This window comes from Mus pahari, chromosome 4 (assembly GCF_900095145.1).
Source record: "Mus pahari chromosome 4, PAHARI_EIJ_v1.1, whole genome shotgun sequence".
Classification (NCBI taxonomy): Eukaryota; Metazoa; Chordata; class Mammalia; order Rodentia; family Muridae; genus Mus; species Mus pahari.
This window is the reverse complement of record NC_034593.1, coordinates 47556829-47572419: the sequence shown is the minus strand read 5'-3', so window position 1 is coordinate 47572419 and position 15591 is coordinate 47556829. Positions and strand designations below refer to the sequence as shown.

Sequence of the window (15591 nt, the reverse complement as noted above, 5' to 3'; positions counted from 1 at the left end):
TGCTGGGATTTGAACTCAGGACCTTCGGAAGAGCAGTCAGTGCTCTTACTTACGGAGCCATCTCTCCAGCCCAAGGTCTTCCTCTTTAGCAGACTCTGTCATAACGGTTATAATAACTCATATTAACAGAGTTATTAACATTAACTCTGTAACCCTAGCATTAAAGGCACAGAGACAGATCTTTAAAGCTCATTGGCAAATCATAACAGCTGAACTGATGAGTTCCAGAATGATTCTGCTTCAAGAAAAAAAAAAAGTGAAAAGAAGAGCGATGGAGGAAGACATCTGATGTCAATTTCTGGGCTCCATACATGTACACATATGTACTCACACATGTAAATATGTGCATATGGATATGTTTATATGTACACACATGCACACACATCTGTCACTGGTATCTTCTGAAATATACTAACTTAAAATGATGATTTTTGTCATTTTTGTCACGAAGTCTTTTGTGGATCATTGAAGGTTTCCTTCTCATAGTATTTACTAGTATTGTTTGAGTAAAAAAAATTCTTTCTGTAAGTCCCCTGATTTGTATGGATGGACCTAAAGTCTCCAATTGGGGTCTCTCAAACCTCAAGGTCTTCCTCTTTTTTTTTTTTAAAGATTTATTTATTATTATACATAAGTACACTGTAGCTGTCTTCAGACACAGCAGAAGAGGGTGTCAGATCTCATTATGGGTGTTTTTGAGCCACCATGTGGTTGCTGGGATTTGAACTCAGGACCTTAGGAAGAGCAGTCAGTGCTCTTACTCACGGAGCCATCTCTCCAGTCCAAGGTCTTCCTCTTTAGCAGGCTCTGTCATAATGATCCAGACCGGCTTCCTTCCCTGGAGCTTTCGTCTACCCCCAGAGAGGCTCACAGAGACTTCAAGTACAGGATATTCCTGACTTGACCTTTTTATTGTCTTGCTCTAATGCCCTGGACCAGTGGGATAAGCAATGGATTTTCTTCTGATCAACTGTCAAATTCTAGTGAGTACTTACAAATGTATCCAAAATGAGTCTGTTGTATGGGATGACAGAGACATGAGAACAACTCAGAGGGGCCACCATATCCATTTAGCCCATGGGTGGATATGAATTGAAGTGAGAACACACAGCATAATCTCCCAGCCTACTTTACATAGATAACCCAAGCCTTTGCTTTAAAACCCCAAAGGAGCTGATATTTACTTTAATTGTCTTTACTTCTCTAACTCAGCAGAACTTCTGAGAATACAGCAAGTGTCACATAATACTATTACATTGTCTAGATGTGTTGCTCCCCTAGGTCTGCTTTTACAAAGTCTGGCTGTTCATGTAGAGAATTGACTCTGAGAAGCAGACCGATTGCAACCAGTTCAGTGGGTTTGCTCATGACTTAGATGAGTACATACTTATCAAATATTTAAGTGCCACAGAGTCAACAAGAGGTGACATGGGTAGAAAAGTTAGACCAGAATAATTAAAACTCTGAAGTTATAGAGGTCTTGGGTCAGAAACATGTAGACTGATGAAGTACTTTATGTAAAAGTGAATGAGTAATGTAGTCACTGTTTCCAGCGTTGTGGTTTATGGAAGGATTGCACTGGATTGCATTGCACACCCTCCTGTCAGAATCTGAAACAGTGTTTCCTCCTGTTTATTTTAAATGATCTCTGGATTACTTAAAATACCTGCTGTAATAGAATGGTATGGAAATAGTCATTCTGCTAGATTGCTTAGGGGATTATGACAAGGGGAAAACCTGCCACGGGTCAAGTACACACTACAGTTTTTCCAAGAATTTTTGGTCTGTAGTTGGTTGGATCTGAGTATGTGAAGGTCAAAATCATGGAGAGCTGACGGTACACGTTAGATGCACACACTTAATTCTTCCGGGTTGACTCGGAACTCTGTTATTCAAACCTTTCCCCTTCCACTCATTACCAGGCCCTGTAAGAGGATTTAGAGTAAGATTTCATGTGTATAAAGTGACACTCGATGACACTCAGAAGGTTCAGTAAACAGGATCAAAAAGAGTCTGCCACTATAGCTATAAATCATGCAGTGGACCCTTGGCTGTTAATTTCTTCATGAAAGCTCCTGTTAGCTCAACATCCCACTTGAATCTAACCCCCAAAATGTAAACAATCAGTTATGATAAAACCAACTGAAACTAGTTTACTTATAGTCATTTTGTGCCAGACTGCTTTTGAGGCAGAATAGACAGAAATGCAGCTAGTCCCTGGAATTCTGGGACTCAGAGATTCTCCACTGGGCTGCTTTTAAAGGCACCTGCCCCGTAAGAGTTGCCTTGATCTCCTCTGCTTCTTCAGTATGATTGTGCTGGCAACCCTGGGCAGATTGCTACTTGATGTCCCCCACATGTGACCCTGTCCATGTCCTATAGAAGATTGCCGTGTGCTATTTAATGTTTCCCATCTTACATTTGCTTTGGTAGCTTCTAATGCTGTCAACATTGTCCCCCATAGGAGGCAAGTCTAGAGAGGAGGCATATTTAGCTCATAAAAATGATACACTAAGATATCGTGATATTATTTCCCATTAAGACTTGAAGCAAGAGAGGGACATCCATTTTTTTTAAATGGGTCCACCAGATATTTTTATACAGTTCAATAGAAGTGACACCAAAGTAGGGAAGGTGATGTTGCTGAGGTGTTACAGGTACACAGTGGTAAGCCCAGCACTTGGGAGATGGAGGCTGATGCAAGGAATTATAGGCAATCCTCAGCTGCAAAGAGTTCAAAGCCAGCCTGAAATACTTAAGACCCTATTTCTGGGGGAAAAAAAGGGTGGTGTTTCAGCTGGGAAGTCTCCAGATCAATCCCTGTATCCCAATCCAGAGGCTGCCAAAGCCAGAAGAGGCTGAGAAAGGTACTTAGTCATAGGAATGCTGCTGTGGCCAGCCCGCAGATGGGCAGAGGACTTCACCTCTTCACAATCTGAATGACGTCTTCATCTTCCAATGGATGGCCTTTACCCACCTTCTGAGGATTATGTTCCACCGACAGACCCCAGACCAAAGTGTATTTAAATTCTTTGATGAGATTTTTTTGTGAATCTTCATGCAGAAACCTTCCACCGTGGTCCTAGAATAAGGCAATAACACTGGAGATTTGCAATCTGGTAACCAGCCTTGGGGTTTGGTGTAAATTCTCACTAGTTTCAGACAGTCCCAGATCTGTCCCTCATTAAAGAATGGATACAGAAAATGTGGTACATTTACACAATGGAGTACTACTCAGCTATTAAAAACAATGAATTTATGAAATTCTTGGGCAAATGGATGTATCTGGAGGATATCATCCTTAGTGAGGTAACCCAATCACAAAAGAAGTCACTAGATATGCACTCACTGATAAGCGGATATTAGCCCAGATCTTCTCCAAAAGGTCATTAGAATTCCAGCGGTGGTGAGCAGAGATGGGTATACCCAACTCCTCAATGGAGATCTGATCAACCTTATTTAATACATAGATACAGGGAATATAAACTCTGTTTCCTTCGACCACGTCAATGAGGTCGTCAGCTGTGGCATCACTACGCAAAGTCACATCAGCATTATGAAGCTTATATTCAGCCAGAATGCTCTTCACTGCTTCTGCATCTAGTTCACTCTGAGGGCAAGTGGCTGTGAGATTAATGCCTCCCCTGTCTTTCTTCTTAAAGCCAGTGTTGGGGGGTTTGCTGTTCAAGCAAATCCCTAAGCCTTCCAACTCATTTTCAATTATCTTCTTACGTCCCAAGGGTTTTAGGACATCCAGAACAATCAAGATCAAATTACATGTTCTGGTCACTTCAATGACTTGATGACCTCTACCTTTCCCACCTTTGGCACCTTTAGTAATACCTGGGAGATCCAGGAGCTGGGTCTTGGCACCTTTATATCTGATGACACCAGGCACTGTGGTCAATGTAGGGAATCCGTAGGCTGCTACTTCAGAATACACTCCTGCTAAGTTACTTAGCAAAGTTGACTTCCCCACAGATGGAAACCCACAAACCCAATTTGAGCATCGACTGTCTTGGCCACATCAAAACCTTCTCCTGGCCTGCCACCACCACCACCTTTTGGAGTGATGAGTTCTCTTCGAAGCTTAGCAAGGTGAGCCTTAAGCAGTCCAAGGCGATGTGCTGTAGCTTTGTTCTTCTGATTCTGAGCCATCTCGGCTTCGTTCTCTGCGATCTTCGCTAAGGTCCCGCTCATGGTAGCGGAGGCTTGAGGCCGCACTGGCCTTCACATTAGCTAGACCTTCCTTCTCGTGCCAGCCGCCAGACACATCCATTTTCATCCAGTAGGACATTTACTCTGGCTGTAGGATACAGAATGAGTTAAAGGGACCAAAAATGGAGGTGAAGGTACTGTAGTCTTAATAAAGGAGAGCAATGTTATGGCAAGTTCCAGGGAGAAGCCAGTTATGGGGTGTGGAGGTCAGCTGGAAGCTGGAGACTGGAGATTAGAGAAGTTAAAGACAGTGAAGCATCAAAGGTTTCCATTGTGTTTATCCCAAAACTAGAGTCATTATCTTGGGAGAAAGAAAATCACACACACACACACACACACACACACACACACACAGAGAGAGAGAGAGAGAGAGAGAGAGAGAGAGAGAGAGAGAGAGAGAGGCAGACAGACAGAGACAGTCAGAATCACATAGATACACACAGAGAGACAGAAAGACAGAAAGAGGCAGAGAGAGACAGAGGAAGACAAAGGCAGAGGGAGAACAAATGAGACAAGAGAGATGATAAAGGAGAGCCTAAGAATAGTGTTCCTTATAGGAAGAGTATATTTGAAACTCTGACACTCTTTGAGTGGACAAGTATTCTCAGAGGAGTGTGTTTTAGAATGAGATGTGGGGAATGGGAAGGCAGGGTAGCGAATGGAGTATGGGAAGGGAAAATTAACACAATCTTTGAAATAGTCATAGGAAAACCTTCAACTGTAGAAACTTCCTAAAATGTATGCATAACACACACTCATAACACACAGAGTTTAGGGAGTTGCCATATAACTGGAGTACAATACTTCCCCCCAAACATTATAGGCCATCCAACAAAAAGCCCAATGACAGTTAGTGGTTAGCTCTTTTTGTGTTGTTGGTCTTTCTAACTACAGGCTAATTTTCATAGTGCTGGAAGGTTGTATGCAGGCTACCAAGGGAGAATAGTGATTGGTAGTCTTTGCCACATGTGAACCCTATGAGCTACAAAATGAATGGCCTTGTGTGATATTCCCGTTGGTGCAATAGTGGTATAAAAGATATGGGAGTAACCAACCACTCACTGGATTTAAAGGCTGCTGCACAAGATAGAACCCATGGCTAATGAAATGAATGAACAGTTTTCAAGGATGGAGAAAAAAAATGAGTCAATAAACATGAAAAAATACTAAACCTTGGAGAAATGAAAATTAAAATTATATTGAGCTTCAACTTTACCCCGTGAGAATGGCATCCACTAACAAAACATATAACAGCTACTGATAATGATGCAGAGTAAAAAAATCTTTATCTACTACTGATGAGAATGTAAAATACTCAAGCCACTATGGAAATCAGTATGGACTTTTCTTTAGAAAAAGCCTTTAATTAACCCAACATTTGATCAACATATAGCACTAAAATTTACTCAAAAGACTCTAAGCCAACATCACAGAGATACTTTCCCATCAGTGCTTATTTCTGGACTAGTTATAATATGTAGGTTATAGAATTAATGTAGGTTTCTAACAACAGAGGAATGGATAAAGAAATGGGATACATATGCACAGTGGATATTTTTCTTAGCCATAAAAAGGAATTGAATTATGTAATTTGAGAGAACATGAAGCAGCTAGACATAGTTAAGAAATATGAGTATTAAGCTTTCTTGCTCTTGTGGATCTCATATAGATACATAAATCACATGTGTCTAATGTGTGAAAGCAGAAGCGAATTTCCCTAGATGAATGGAGGTGATTTGGGGAGTGGACGGGAATGTTGAGTTTGGAGACACTCTAAGTACAGTGTGAAAAGGCTTCTTATGAAATTAGACTTTTATGAAAGTCTTTTTATGAGATTTAGCATCACATATAGGGGATGTACAATTAAAATATTTGATGGAGAAAAGGAAAGAGAGAGAATATACAAAGGCAGGGCTGAGAAGCCATTGAGAGGTTTGGCTGGGTTCAGAGAAAGAGACTGAAACACTGAGAAGTAGATGCTTTGGTTGCCTACTGGCTGTGCACCGGTTCCAACTCCTCAGTCCACACTGCGATTACTTCTTTGGATTCTGTGAGGTACCTACTTAATCTTTCAATAAATGTTTTCAATCATGTCCTGAGTAATATGCACAGGAAATCTGAAGTCCAGACAGGTTAAGTACTTGGAAAGTACAGAGAAAGCTGTTGGAAGACCTGGGAACAGACCCAGGGCTTGAGGCCATTCTCTTTGAATGCATAGAGCTGTTGGCAAGATCAGCCAGGGAAAAATGTCTTCAAACCTCCCTCAGGGCCTACGTAGGGGTCCGATGTGTCTTTGAGAATAATGTTAGTGGCATTTAGTTTTCTAATAGATAGTCTCACTTATTTGTTAATATTTAGTAATCAACATCTCCTCATCTTATTGTTTGTTCTCAGTCCCAGTTCTTTAGTGGACAATTGAATTCCTCATCTGAGGTGGAGATGCCACCTTCTCCTTCGTGTCAGAAGCAAGTCCTACTCTTTGACTTAGTAAGAACCCCAGATCGCTACCATAACAGAAAAGTTCCCATGGTATATATGTTGTATTTTATATATTAATACTTACATTATTGTGTATGTTGGAGAACTACATGGGTACCTCTAGAATTGGGGAAAAAAGCAAAATTAGGCAAAAATGAAGAATTGGGACTAGGAAATAATGCCAGTTGGCAGGAGACCTAGATTTGGGCGTTCCAGACAGTATAAGGAATTTCTTTTTACAAGAAAAATTTGGTCAGTTTTTTTTTAGTGTACATTCTTAAGATTTTCATATTAAAAGAAAATGTGAAAACAAGGACAATTTAATTAATTTAATTAAAGGACAATTTAATTAATTTTTCCCTATCACTAAAACAAACCCTATTCAGGCTAATTCAGAAGGTACTGCTGTGCCCGAATTCCTGATGGGAAATCTGAGAGTAGGTTTAAAAATAATTTCAGTAAACATACTTTTGGATAAGACAAATAACTATGTACATAAATACTTTTTTAAGAAAGTATTTTTCCCAAAGACTTTTTAAATATAAAATCTTTAACACTATCATAATAATTATGCTTATTTATAGGTTATTTTAATCATGAACTGTTTCAATAATGTATGCAATGTGTAATGATGAGATGACAACATTAACTGTATGTCCACTGCCTCAAGTATCTAGCATTCCTTTTTGTTGGAATATTCAAATCTTCTTTGCTGAAGTCTTTTTTTTTCTTTTTTTCTTTTCTTTTTTTTTTTTCATTAGATATTTTCATTATTTAAATTTCAAATGTTATCCCCTTTCCTGGTTTCCCCTCCTGAAAACTCCCTATCCCCTCCCACCCNCCCCCCCTTGCTCACCAACCCACCCACTCCCACTTCCCTGTCCTGGCACTCCCCTACACTGCAGCACCGAGCCTTCACTGGACCAAGGGCCTCTCCTCCTATTGATTGCTTTTGAATCTAATTTTCCTCCTGTATAGTTCTGTGCCTGTGAACAGTCCTTCCTTTCTCCCACACTCCAACCCACACATCCTCCTCAGCTTCTGGAAACCACTGTTTTTTTGTGCCATTTCCATGAGGTCAACTTTGGAGTTCATTTCTTGGAGTCTCCCTGATCTCCTTTGGGATGAACTCATCATCTCTGCGTTTGATTCCTCTTGTAGTGTGATGCCTCCTAAATGTCAAAAGTGAAGCTGTCACTTCTGATCTCAGGTCCACATAGAACACTCAGCTGCTTATCTGACAGCTGTCTGTGAATCTTTGAATCCCGCTGTTCTCCCATCATGCTTGGTCTGAGTGCATATAATCTTTTATGCCTTGGTAAATTTCCTCATTTATTTAAACTCCAGACTCGGGATCTTCCCTCTTTTTTCACCTGCCAGAGTTAGCTCTGTTATTCAGACTTATTTTTAATTTACATGTAAAGTTGTACATATTTGGGCCAGTGAGATGTCTTAGTAGATAAAGGTACTTGTCATGCAAACCTGGTAACTGAGATAGGCCTCTGGAAGCCACGTGAAAGGTGGACGGAGCAAACCGACTCTATCATATTGTCTGGCCTCCACATGTATGTCATGGCATGTTGTCTGTGCTCACAGGCAGCATGCGTGCACACACATGGATAAACACACACATAAACACAACAGACATTGTGTGTATTTGTCATAACATTTTTAAGAGTTTGAGTACAGTTCCTGGGCAGACATGTTCCCCCACATCGCTATCATGTTTGTGGTGAGAGCATTCAACACCCACTCTCTCAGCATTTTCAAGAACACTCTGTAACGTCACACACTGTACTCTCTATGCTGGACACTAGGTGTTTTGTTCTATGTGTGACTCCTTTCTGGAGTGTTCCCTCACCCCCCATCACACCACCCCTGGTAAATATCAGGCTGCTCTCCAATTCTATGAGATCAGGGAAAACATGAACCATTTTAGAGTCTCAGAAGCATTTTTCTGCGTCTGGCTCATTTCACTTTGCATAATGTCTTACAGGTTCAACTATTCTGTTGTAAATGGCAAGATTTTCTTCTTTTGTGACCAAAGGGCACTGCATTTAAATCATAAGCACCACTGACCTAGCACCATTCTGTCACTTTTTCTCCACTCCCCTGCTAGCATCTTGCTCCAGTACAAACCATGTCTCAACTAGACTGTTGCAGTATGTCCTAGTTAGCTTTGGTTGTCGACCTGACATACACTAGATTCATCTAGAAATTGGGAAGAAGCCAGAGAATGAGCCACTTAGCAGCCTTCCTCCATGGTTCCTGCCTCTGGGTTCCTGTCTTGAATTCCTACCTGACTTCCATAGATGATGGAGTGTGACTTTGAATTGTAATTCAAATAAACCCTTCTTGCACTTAGTTCTTTTAGTTTGGGGTGTTTATCACAGCAACAGAAAATAAAGCTAACACAGGATTGCTTATTTTGTCTGCCAGGATGTTTTAATTGTTCTATAGTAGGGACCCTCAAGTCTCAATAGTCTGCAACAATAACTATTTCTTTGGGGGCATATTTCTGTTCTGTTAAGAATAGGCTGAAGTGCATCTGTTGACTGCAGGTCCTAGGGGAGTGGAACAGTCATCACCTAAACCTTGCCAGTTATTGTAGTAAAGGAAAATAATTGTAACAATGGATGACCAAACGCTGGCAGTCGAATCTTTATCCTGGAACCTTAGCAAAGATTTTTGTCTTTTCATAGTTTAGTGGCTAGAGCGAGTCACATGACTTCTGCTGAACCAGGAGAGTGCCAGGAAAGGCAACTGTTTTATGTTCATGGAACATGGTGTCAGGCTGTCTATGTTTAATCTTGCCTTCTTGGACTACAGTCTGAGTAGCCACCAAAGGATATTTTCAAAGCTTTATTATTGTACATAAAGCATTCTAAATTTCAGTGGCATTCAAGGTTCTGTGCTCCTTGACCCTCATTATCTCCCCACCTAATCCATACCTGTTCATGACTCTACCATGTCATCTCACCATGCATAGTTTGCATCCAGTTCTTCTACCCTGAATATGGGCAACAGCTTCATTTTATAGCCTGTTCTATGCTTGGTAGGCTTACCATGCCTTGACCTTACACTTTGGTTCTTATTGAGATCACAACCTCAGAGACATCCCCAAATTTCCACTGAACCCCCATTTGTTTATTTCAAAGCTCTGTTCTTCAACTGTCTGAAATTATTTTGTCTTTTTAAAAAAAGGAGCATGAGTAGTGGTGTGTGTGTGTGTGTGTGTGTGTGTGTGTTTATTCATGTTCTATGCATGTGTTTATGTTCATGTGGAGGCCAAATGGTGAATAGTGAATGTCTTCGTAAATCACTATCATGTTATTTACTTCTTTAGAGACAAAGTTTCTCACTGAATCAGGGACTTACCCATTTTGCCAGGCTGATTGGCCAGCAATCCCTAGGTATGCTCATTTCTCTGCCTTCCTGCCTTAGGATCAGAGACGTCGGCTTTGCCTCCCGCCTTTTCATGTGGGTCCTGGGATCTGAAATAAGACCTCAAGGCTTATAAAGTAAGTACTTTGCTGACTAAGCCACCTCCCAGCCCATTGAATTATTTTGCCTTCCTTATTAGCTATAACTATTATGAACACTTGAAAATCATTTATTATGCTGCAATGGGAGGAAAAGAGGTAGGATAGGAACCTACAGACAAAAGATGGCCCAGAAGGTGGTTGGGTCTGGGAAATGCATCTCTGGGAAGGTCTTTTGCTGCAGTGGTTTAGCGCGGCTTGCTATAACATATGACTACTGAGAAAGTTTCCACCAGGGCACAGGCAGCCTGATCATAGATGCTGAACAGCTATTTGAGATGCAAGATTAAAGTGGCCAGCCTCCTGACTCAGCACTTAGAAATTATAGGGGCGGTCGGTACATTTGGTAACATGAAGATCAGGCAAAAGTATTTAATAGATAAAAAGCTGTTAAAAGCTCTCAAAATTTTAACTCAAAAGTTTTATTCAAAAGGCTGGAATCTTATACATCTCTCAGTCATCAAGTAAAGAGAAGTTGGTCATCTGTCAACTATATATTTTTAATATGACCTCCACATGAGTGGGCATATGCCAAACAGATATTTTCCTAAGGGGGGAAGTGAGCAGCATGCTTGGTGACATTTTAACAATTGGAAACAGCTTACATAAAAGGAGGAGGCAAAGGGGAGGTCAATCAGGGCATGTTCCAATTCCGTGGCTTTATGGATATCTGAATCAACAGCAATCAAGCTCAGAAATACATGGTTGCTACAATGATTAGATATTTGGGTCAGATGTTTCCAGAAACTTGGTGAAGTAATTTGAACTGGAGGTTGCTGGCAAGAAACTAGAGCAGGAAGCTAGATGGAGATGCGATTCTGATGTGGAAGTTTCCAGATCCATTTTTCTTATACCAACTGAGGATTATTCTGCTTCTTCCTGAAGGCTGGGCAGAGACAAGAGAGAGAGAAGGATGGATCAAGATTACAGTATGTCCTACATCTCTGCTTTGCTACTTTCAAAAGAGGAGAACTGACTTTAAAAGATAAACTGAAAATATACAACTGCTTGCTAAAGAGAAATAGAGATATTGGTTTGCTATAAACGTGCCTTAAAGAGTTGGTAATTACTTCACACAAAGTTTTGAGTGTAGAACCTGGGAGCCAGATTTCTTGGGTTGAACTCTGGTTCTGTCAATTCCTCGGGCTGTGCATGTCTTAAGAGTTCTCTTTTCTTATGCTATAGGGTCATCAGCACTGAATGAATGAACCATCACCAGGCAGTTTTATCATAATGAATTTTGATTCACTATATGTCTATTCTTAGTGTTTTTTTTTCCTTAAAGCTAGGACTTTTTTTTTTTTGGAAGATGATGTGGAAGACCTCTTGCTAAATTTATTTAAAAGCAAAATCCAGTCTATGTATCTCCAGAAGAGCTGTGTAATTTTGCCAGGATTTGGATGCAGGGATGGAATGGGATATAATGATTCTCTTTAATTCCATTTCTTTAATCCAAGTGACTTTTTCTTCTCCATTCCCAGTGTTGGTTATAGGGTATCCTCCAGAGAAGACAGATTAGACACGTGTTTCAGCCAATTGAAAGTCCTTTTGAGCCAGCCAGCAGCTACACTGGGTCTTCAGGACCCCAGTGTAGCACGGAGCCTGCCTTAGAGTGAGGTTTTTAAGCACAAAACCAATAACTCAGGTTAGCATACTTCAGCTGACAAGAACAGTTAGCCAGAAGAAACTATAGAAGCCAAAAAGCAAGGTTAGTACATTTAGAGATTTTCCTAGAACTATGGACTTTGATGGATTAGGTCTGTGTTCTTGTTTTTTTGGCAGGTGGGGATGTCTGTGTGCCATGTTTTATGGCTTAAATGGTACTTACATTATTGAGTCAGCAGGGCTAAGGCGTGGGGGCCTTCTAAGGTCTAGGAACCTGTTACAATGATCTGCTGCTGCTGCTGCTGCTGCTGCTGCTGCTGCTGCTGCTGCTGCTGCTGCTACTACTACTACTACTACTACTACTAGACAGTGTCCTTCCATGTAGCCTTGACTGTCCCTCTTTATAGAGATCAGGCTGGCCTTGAACTTTTTGAGATCCATTTGTCCCTGCCTCCTAAGTACTAGGATTGAAGGTGTACAGCATTCTGTCTGGTTCCTGCTGTTCTTTAAAAACAAACAAACAGTCAAAAGCAAACATAGTCATATTTAATAAAGCATATTTTAATAAAATATAGAGTATTTATTAACTTATCTTCTTCTAGACTTCTTATTTAAGTGCACTAAAAGTTTGGGCTAAAAGAAAATCAAATATCCAAACAAATAACAAAGGAACGATATTTGTTTGGAACAGAATATTTAAAAAGTTTTTAGGAAATTTAACTAATAATAGTTCATTTCATTTTTAAAGATTTTTAAATTTCATTTTACATGTGTGAGTGTTGGCCTGCATAAAAGGATATCCAGCACATGTGTGCAGTGTGCCTAGAGGCCAGGAGAGGGCGTCAGATTCTCTGGAACTAGAGTTACCGATGGTTGTGCACTCCCCTGTGGGTGTTGGGAATCAAACCCTGGTCTTCCACAAGAGCAGCCAGTGCTCTTAATGGCTGAACCATCTCTCCAGCATATAAATAGAGGGCAGAAGACAGCTTGTAGAAGTTAGCTTCTCTCCCCTTCCCAGGAATTGAACTCAGACCGTCAGGCTTGGTGGCAGGTGCCTTTATCTACTTGTCCATCTCATGGACCCTGAGTGTGGATTTTGATTGGCATTTTGCTGCTGATGTCCATTGTGTCTTATACTTTGGTCACTTGTATGTTATATGCTGATGAGGAAATGGATCCTCAACAGACTTAACAGCCTTTTTTTTTTTTTTTTTTAACTTTTTTTTTCATCTATTTTACAAGTTATTTTCAGGAAGGCAGAAACATGTGTGGCTGTGTCTAAAAAAGTTTCTGGGCTAATTCTGTAGTCATTCTGGATGATCACAGCTGCTCTTGGGTACACTTACTTCCACCCTCTTATACAACCCTGCCCTTCAAGAAAGAGATGCTTCTTACTATTCTTGGAATATCTGTCTCATGCCCAACATGGCACTGCCTCTGGCCTTCAGACAGATGAAGTATACCAACTCTTAGGCAGCCCGCTCTGGGATATCCACAACCAAAAGCAGCCACAGCATCAGTATCTTTGATGTTTTTTGATAACCTCTCAAGAAATTAGCATAATCAGAAAATGAATCACAATTTTTCCCTGTGCAGTAGCAACCATGTCACATCCAATATTCCTGCATCCTTGAAGAGACAGGGTCCTTCTAGACACTGGCATTGGGTCTTATGTAAGCTGGCCTGTTTTCTGGAAGTAGTTGCTGAAGATGTGTGAACAGAGAATGTGTGGATAAGAATACTTCTTCAGGGTTTAGGATTTGAGACAACATATTGCAAATTTGATCTTTTTACTAATACTTCCTTCTGGACCACTGTCCAGACCGCCATGATAACTTCTGCAAGTTTGTTTCTTTGTGTCACTTCATAGAGACACAATATGTGTTTTACATGAGCCAGTGCCCTGTACAGCATGAGAATGCAGTAACAAGGGCATAACTCTGGCAGTGATCAACACTTGATCTTAGCCAAAAGGCCGAGAAGCAATTCTGGCAGTTATCAAAACCCCATGTTTTATTTCATATGTATCTAATTTCTTCCATCTCTTTATAGCTTGCCTGTGGCCCAACTTTGCTAATTTTGGAGAGTGGATTTGAGGGTTGCCCCTGTGGGTAGATGTCATTAAAATCCTGAGATTCCATAATTCTGTGGTTTGATATATAACCCATAAGTCATTAAAATATATTCCAACTTCTTCCTCTCCCCCTTCCCTCCTTCCTCCCTTACTTCTTTCCTTCTCTTCTTCCTTCTTTCCTTCCTCCCGTCCCTACTTTTCCCAACCTTTCTTCATCTCCCCTTCCTTCCTTCCTCCCCTTCCTCCTTTCCTCTTTCCTTCTGTTTTTCCTTCCTCCTGATTTCCTTCTTCCTTGTCTGCTTCCCTTCCTCCCACTTTTCCTTTACCCAACAAAAATAGTCACTGAATAAGAATGATTACAATTTTCCTATTGTATGTAAAATACTAATAGTTTATATAGACTATTATTGTTCCTGTGGAAATTGGTATTTAGGGATCTTAGGTCTCATATAATAGCTCAGTAGTCTGGGACTCAAGCTACTTTGAGATTTCTACAGTGCCGTCCATGGGGAATAACATTCACTCTTCTGATAGCTACATCTTACCTCTAGCCTTCCCAAATATGTTCTAGGAAGAGAGAGAGATATAGATTTAGATGATAGAGATAGAGATGAGATAGATGGATAGATAAATAGAGAGATAGATGTCATTAAGGAGCTGGAGAGGCAATCCCTTTGTTTCTCTCCATTGCCAAAAAAAAAAAAGATCAGAACACTTATTTAAACATGCTCAAACATTATCCCCTGATATTCACCCCCTCACACACATTATCCAGAAGTTAATTTCTTGAATAAGGGAATTGAATTTTATGTGTCAATTGAAACTTGAATCAGTGGAAACGAGCTCCACACCCATTTTGAATTATAGCTGAACCTAATGTGTAAATGTTTCAACCTTTGCTTTAGATGGGTAAACACTGCTTTCATTTTTGTGTTGTTAGCAACCTAGTCTCTGTGATTCACTATTTTGCCATAAAATGCCTATAATAACTTAACTTGTAGATATGTTGTTGTATTTGAATAGCATAACTTATGAAAAACTAATGTAATATTGGTCATGTTGTAAACAACACAGTTGGTTATTTCTTTTAGTTCCTAAGTCCATGAAAATGAGAGATAAATGAGCCACAGTCCTTTCAGTAGGACCACAGTGCTTGCTGTACACAGTGTGAGGGAACACAGACTGGTCATAGACACTAGGGGAGAAACTGCTACTATGACTGTGCCAAGTAGATACAGTAATTAAACCAACTCCTAATGGCTCATCCCTGTATGCATAGATGAGAACATCTCTCTGCCCTCATCAGAAGCTTCTGCTTGTGGTAGATACTGATCAACATAGAGATCCTCACCTGGTCATGATGCAGAGAGGAAGACTGTAGACTGCTTAGCCCTAACTGAAAGATCACACCCCTCTTCCTAGGGCTCAACGATCATCATGGAAGAGGGGCTGGAAAGAATGCAAGAGCTGTCCACTGGACACAGGGAGGCAGTTGCATATGTTAGCTCTCAGTGCTTGTGACAGCACACAAAAGACCTATATAAGCTCAAGCCCGATACAATCTTAGCATAGAGGGGACACGTGGGTACAAAGCCCCACCCCTGCTTGAGACGCTATTGCAATTGATAGTTGCTGGGAGAGAGAAAATTGATTTCCTTAATGATATGACCCCTA

At 40.6% G+C, this 15591-nt stretch overlaps 1 pseudogene across 1 annotated transcript; it reads right to left on the bottom strand.

Annotated features, from left to right (window-relative positions):
• Window positions 1-2781: 2781 nt before the first annotated feature.
• LOC110320696 lies at window positions 2782-4200 on the bottom strand (annotated as a pseudogene). The gene is made up of 2 exons (XR_002380471.1): window positions 3368-4200; window positions 2782-3174 (listed from the first exon to the last, which is right to left on the bottom strand). The product of XR_002380471.1 is annotated as a developmentally-regulated GTP-binding protein 1-like (transcript).
• Window positions 4201-15591: the final 11391 nt, after the last annotated feature.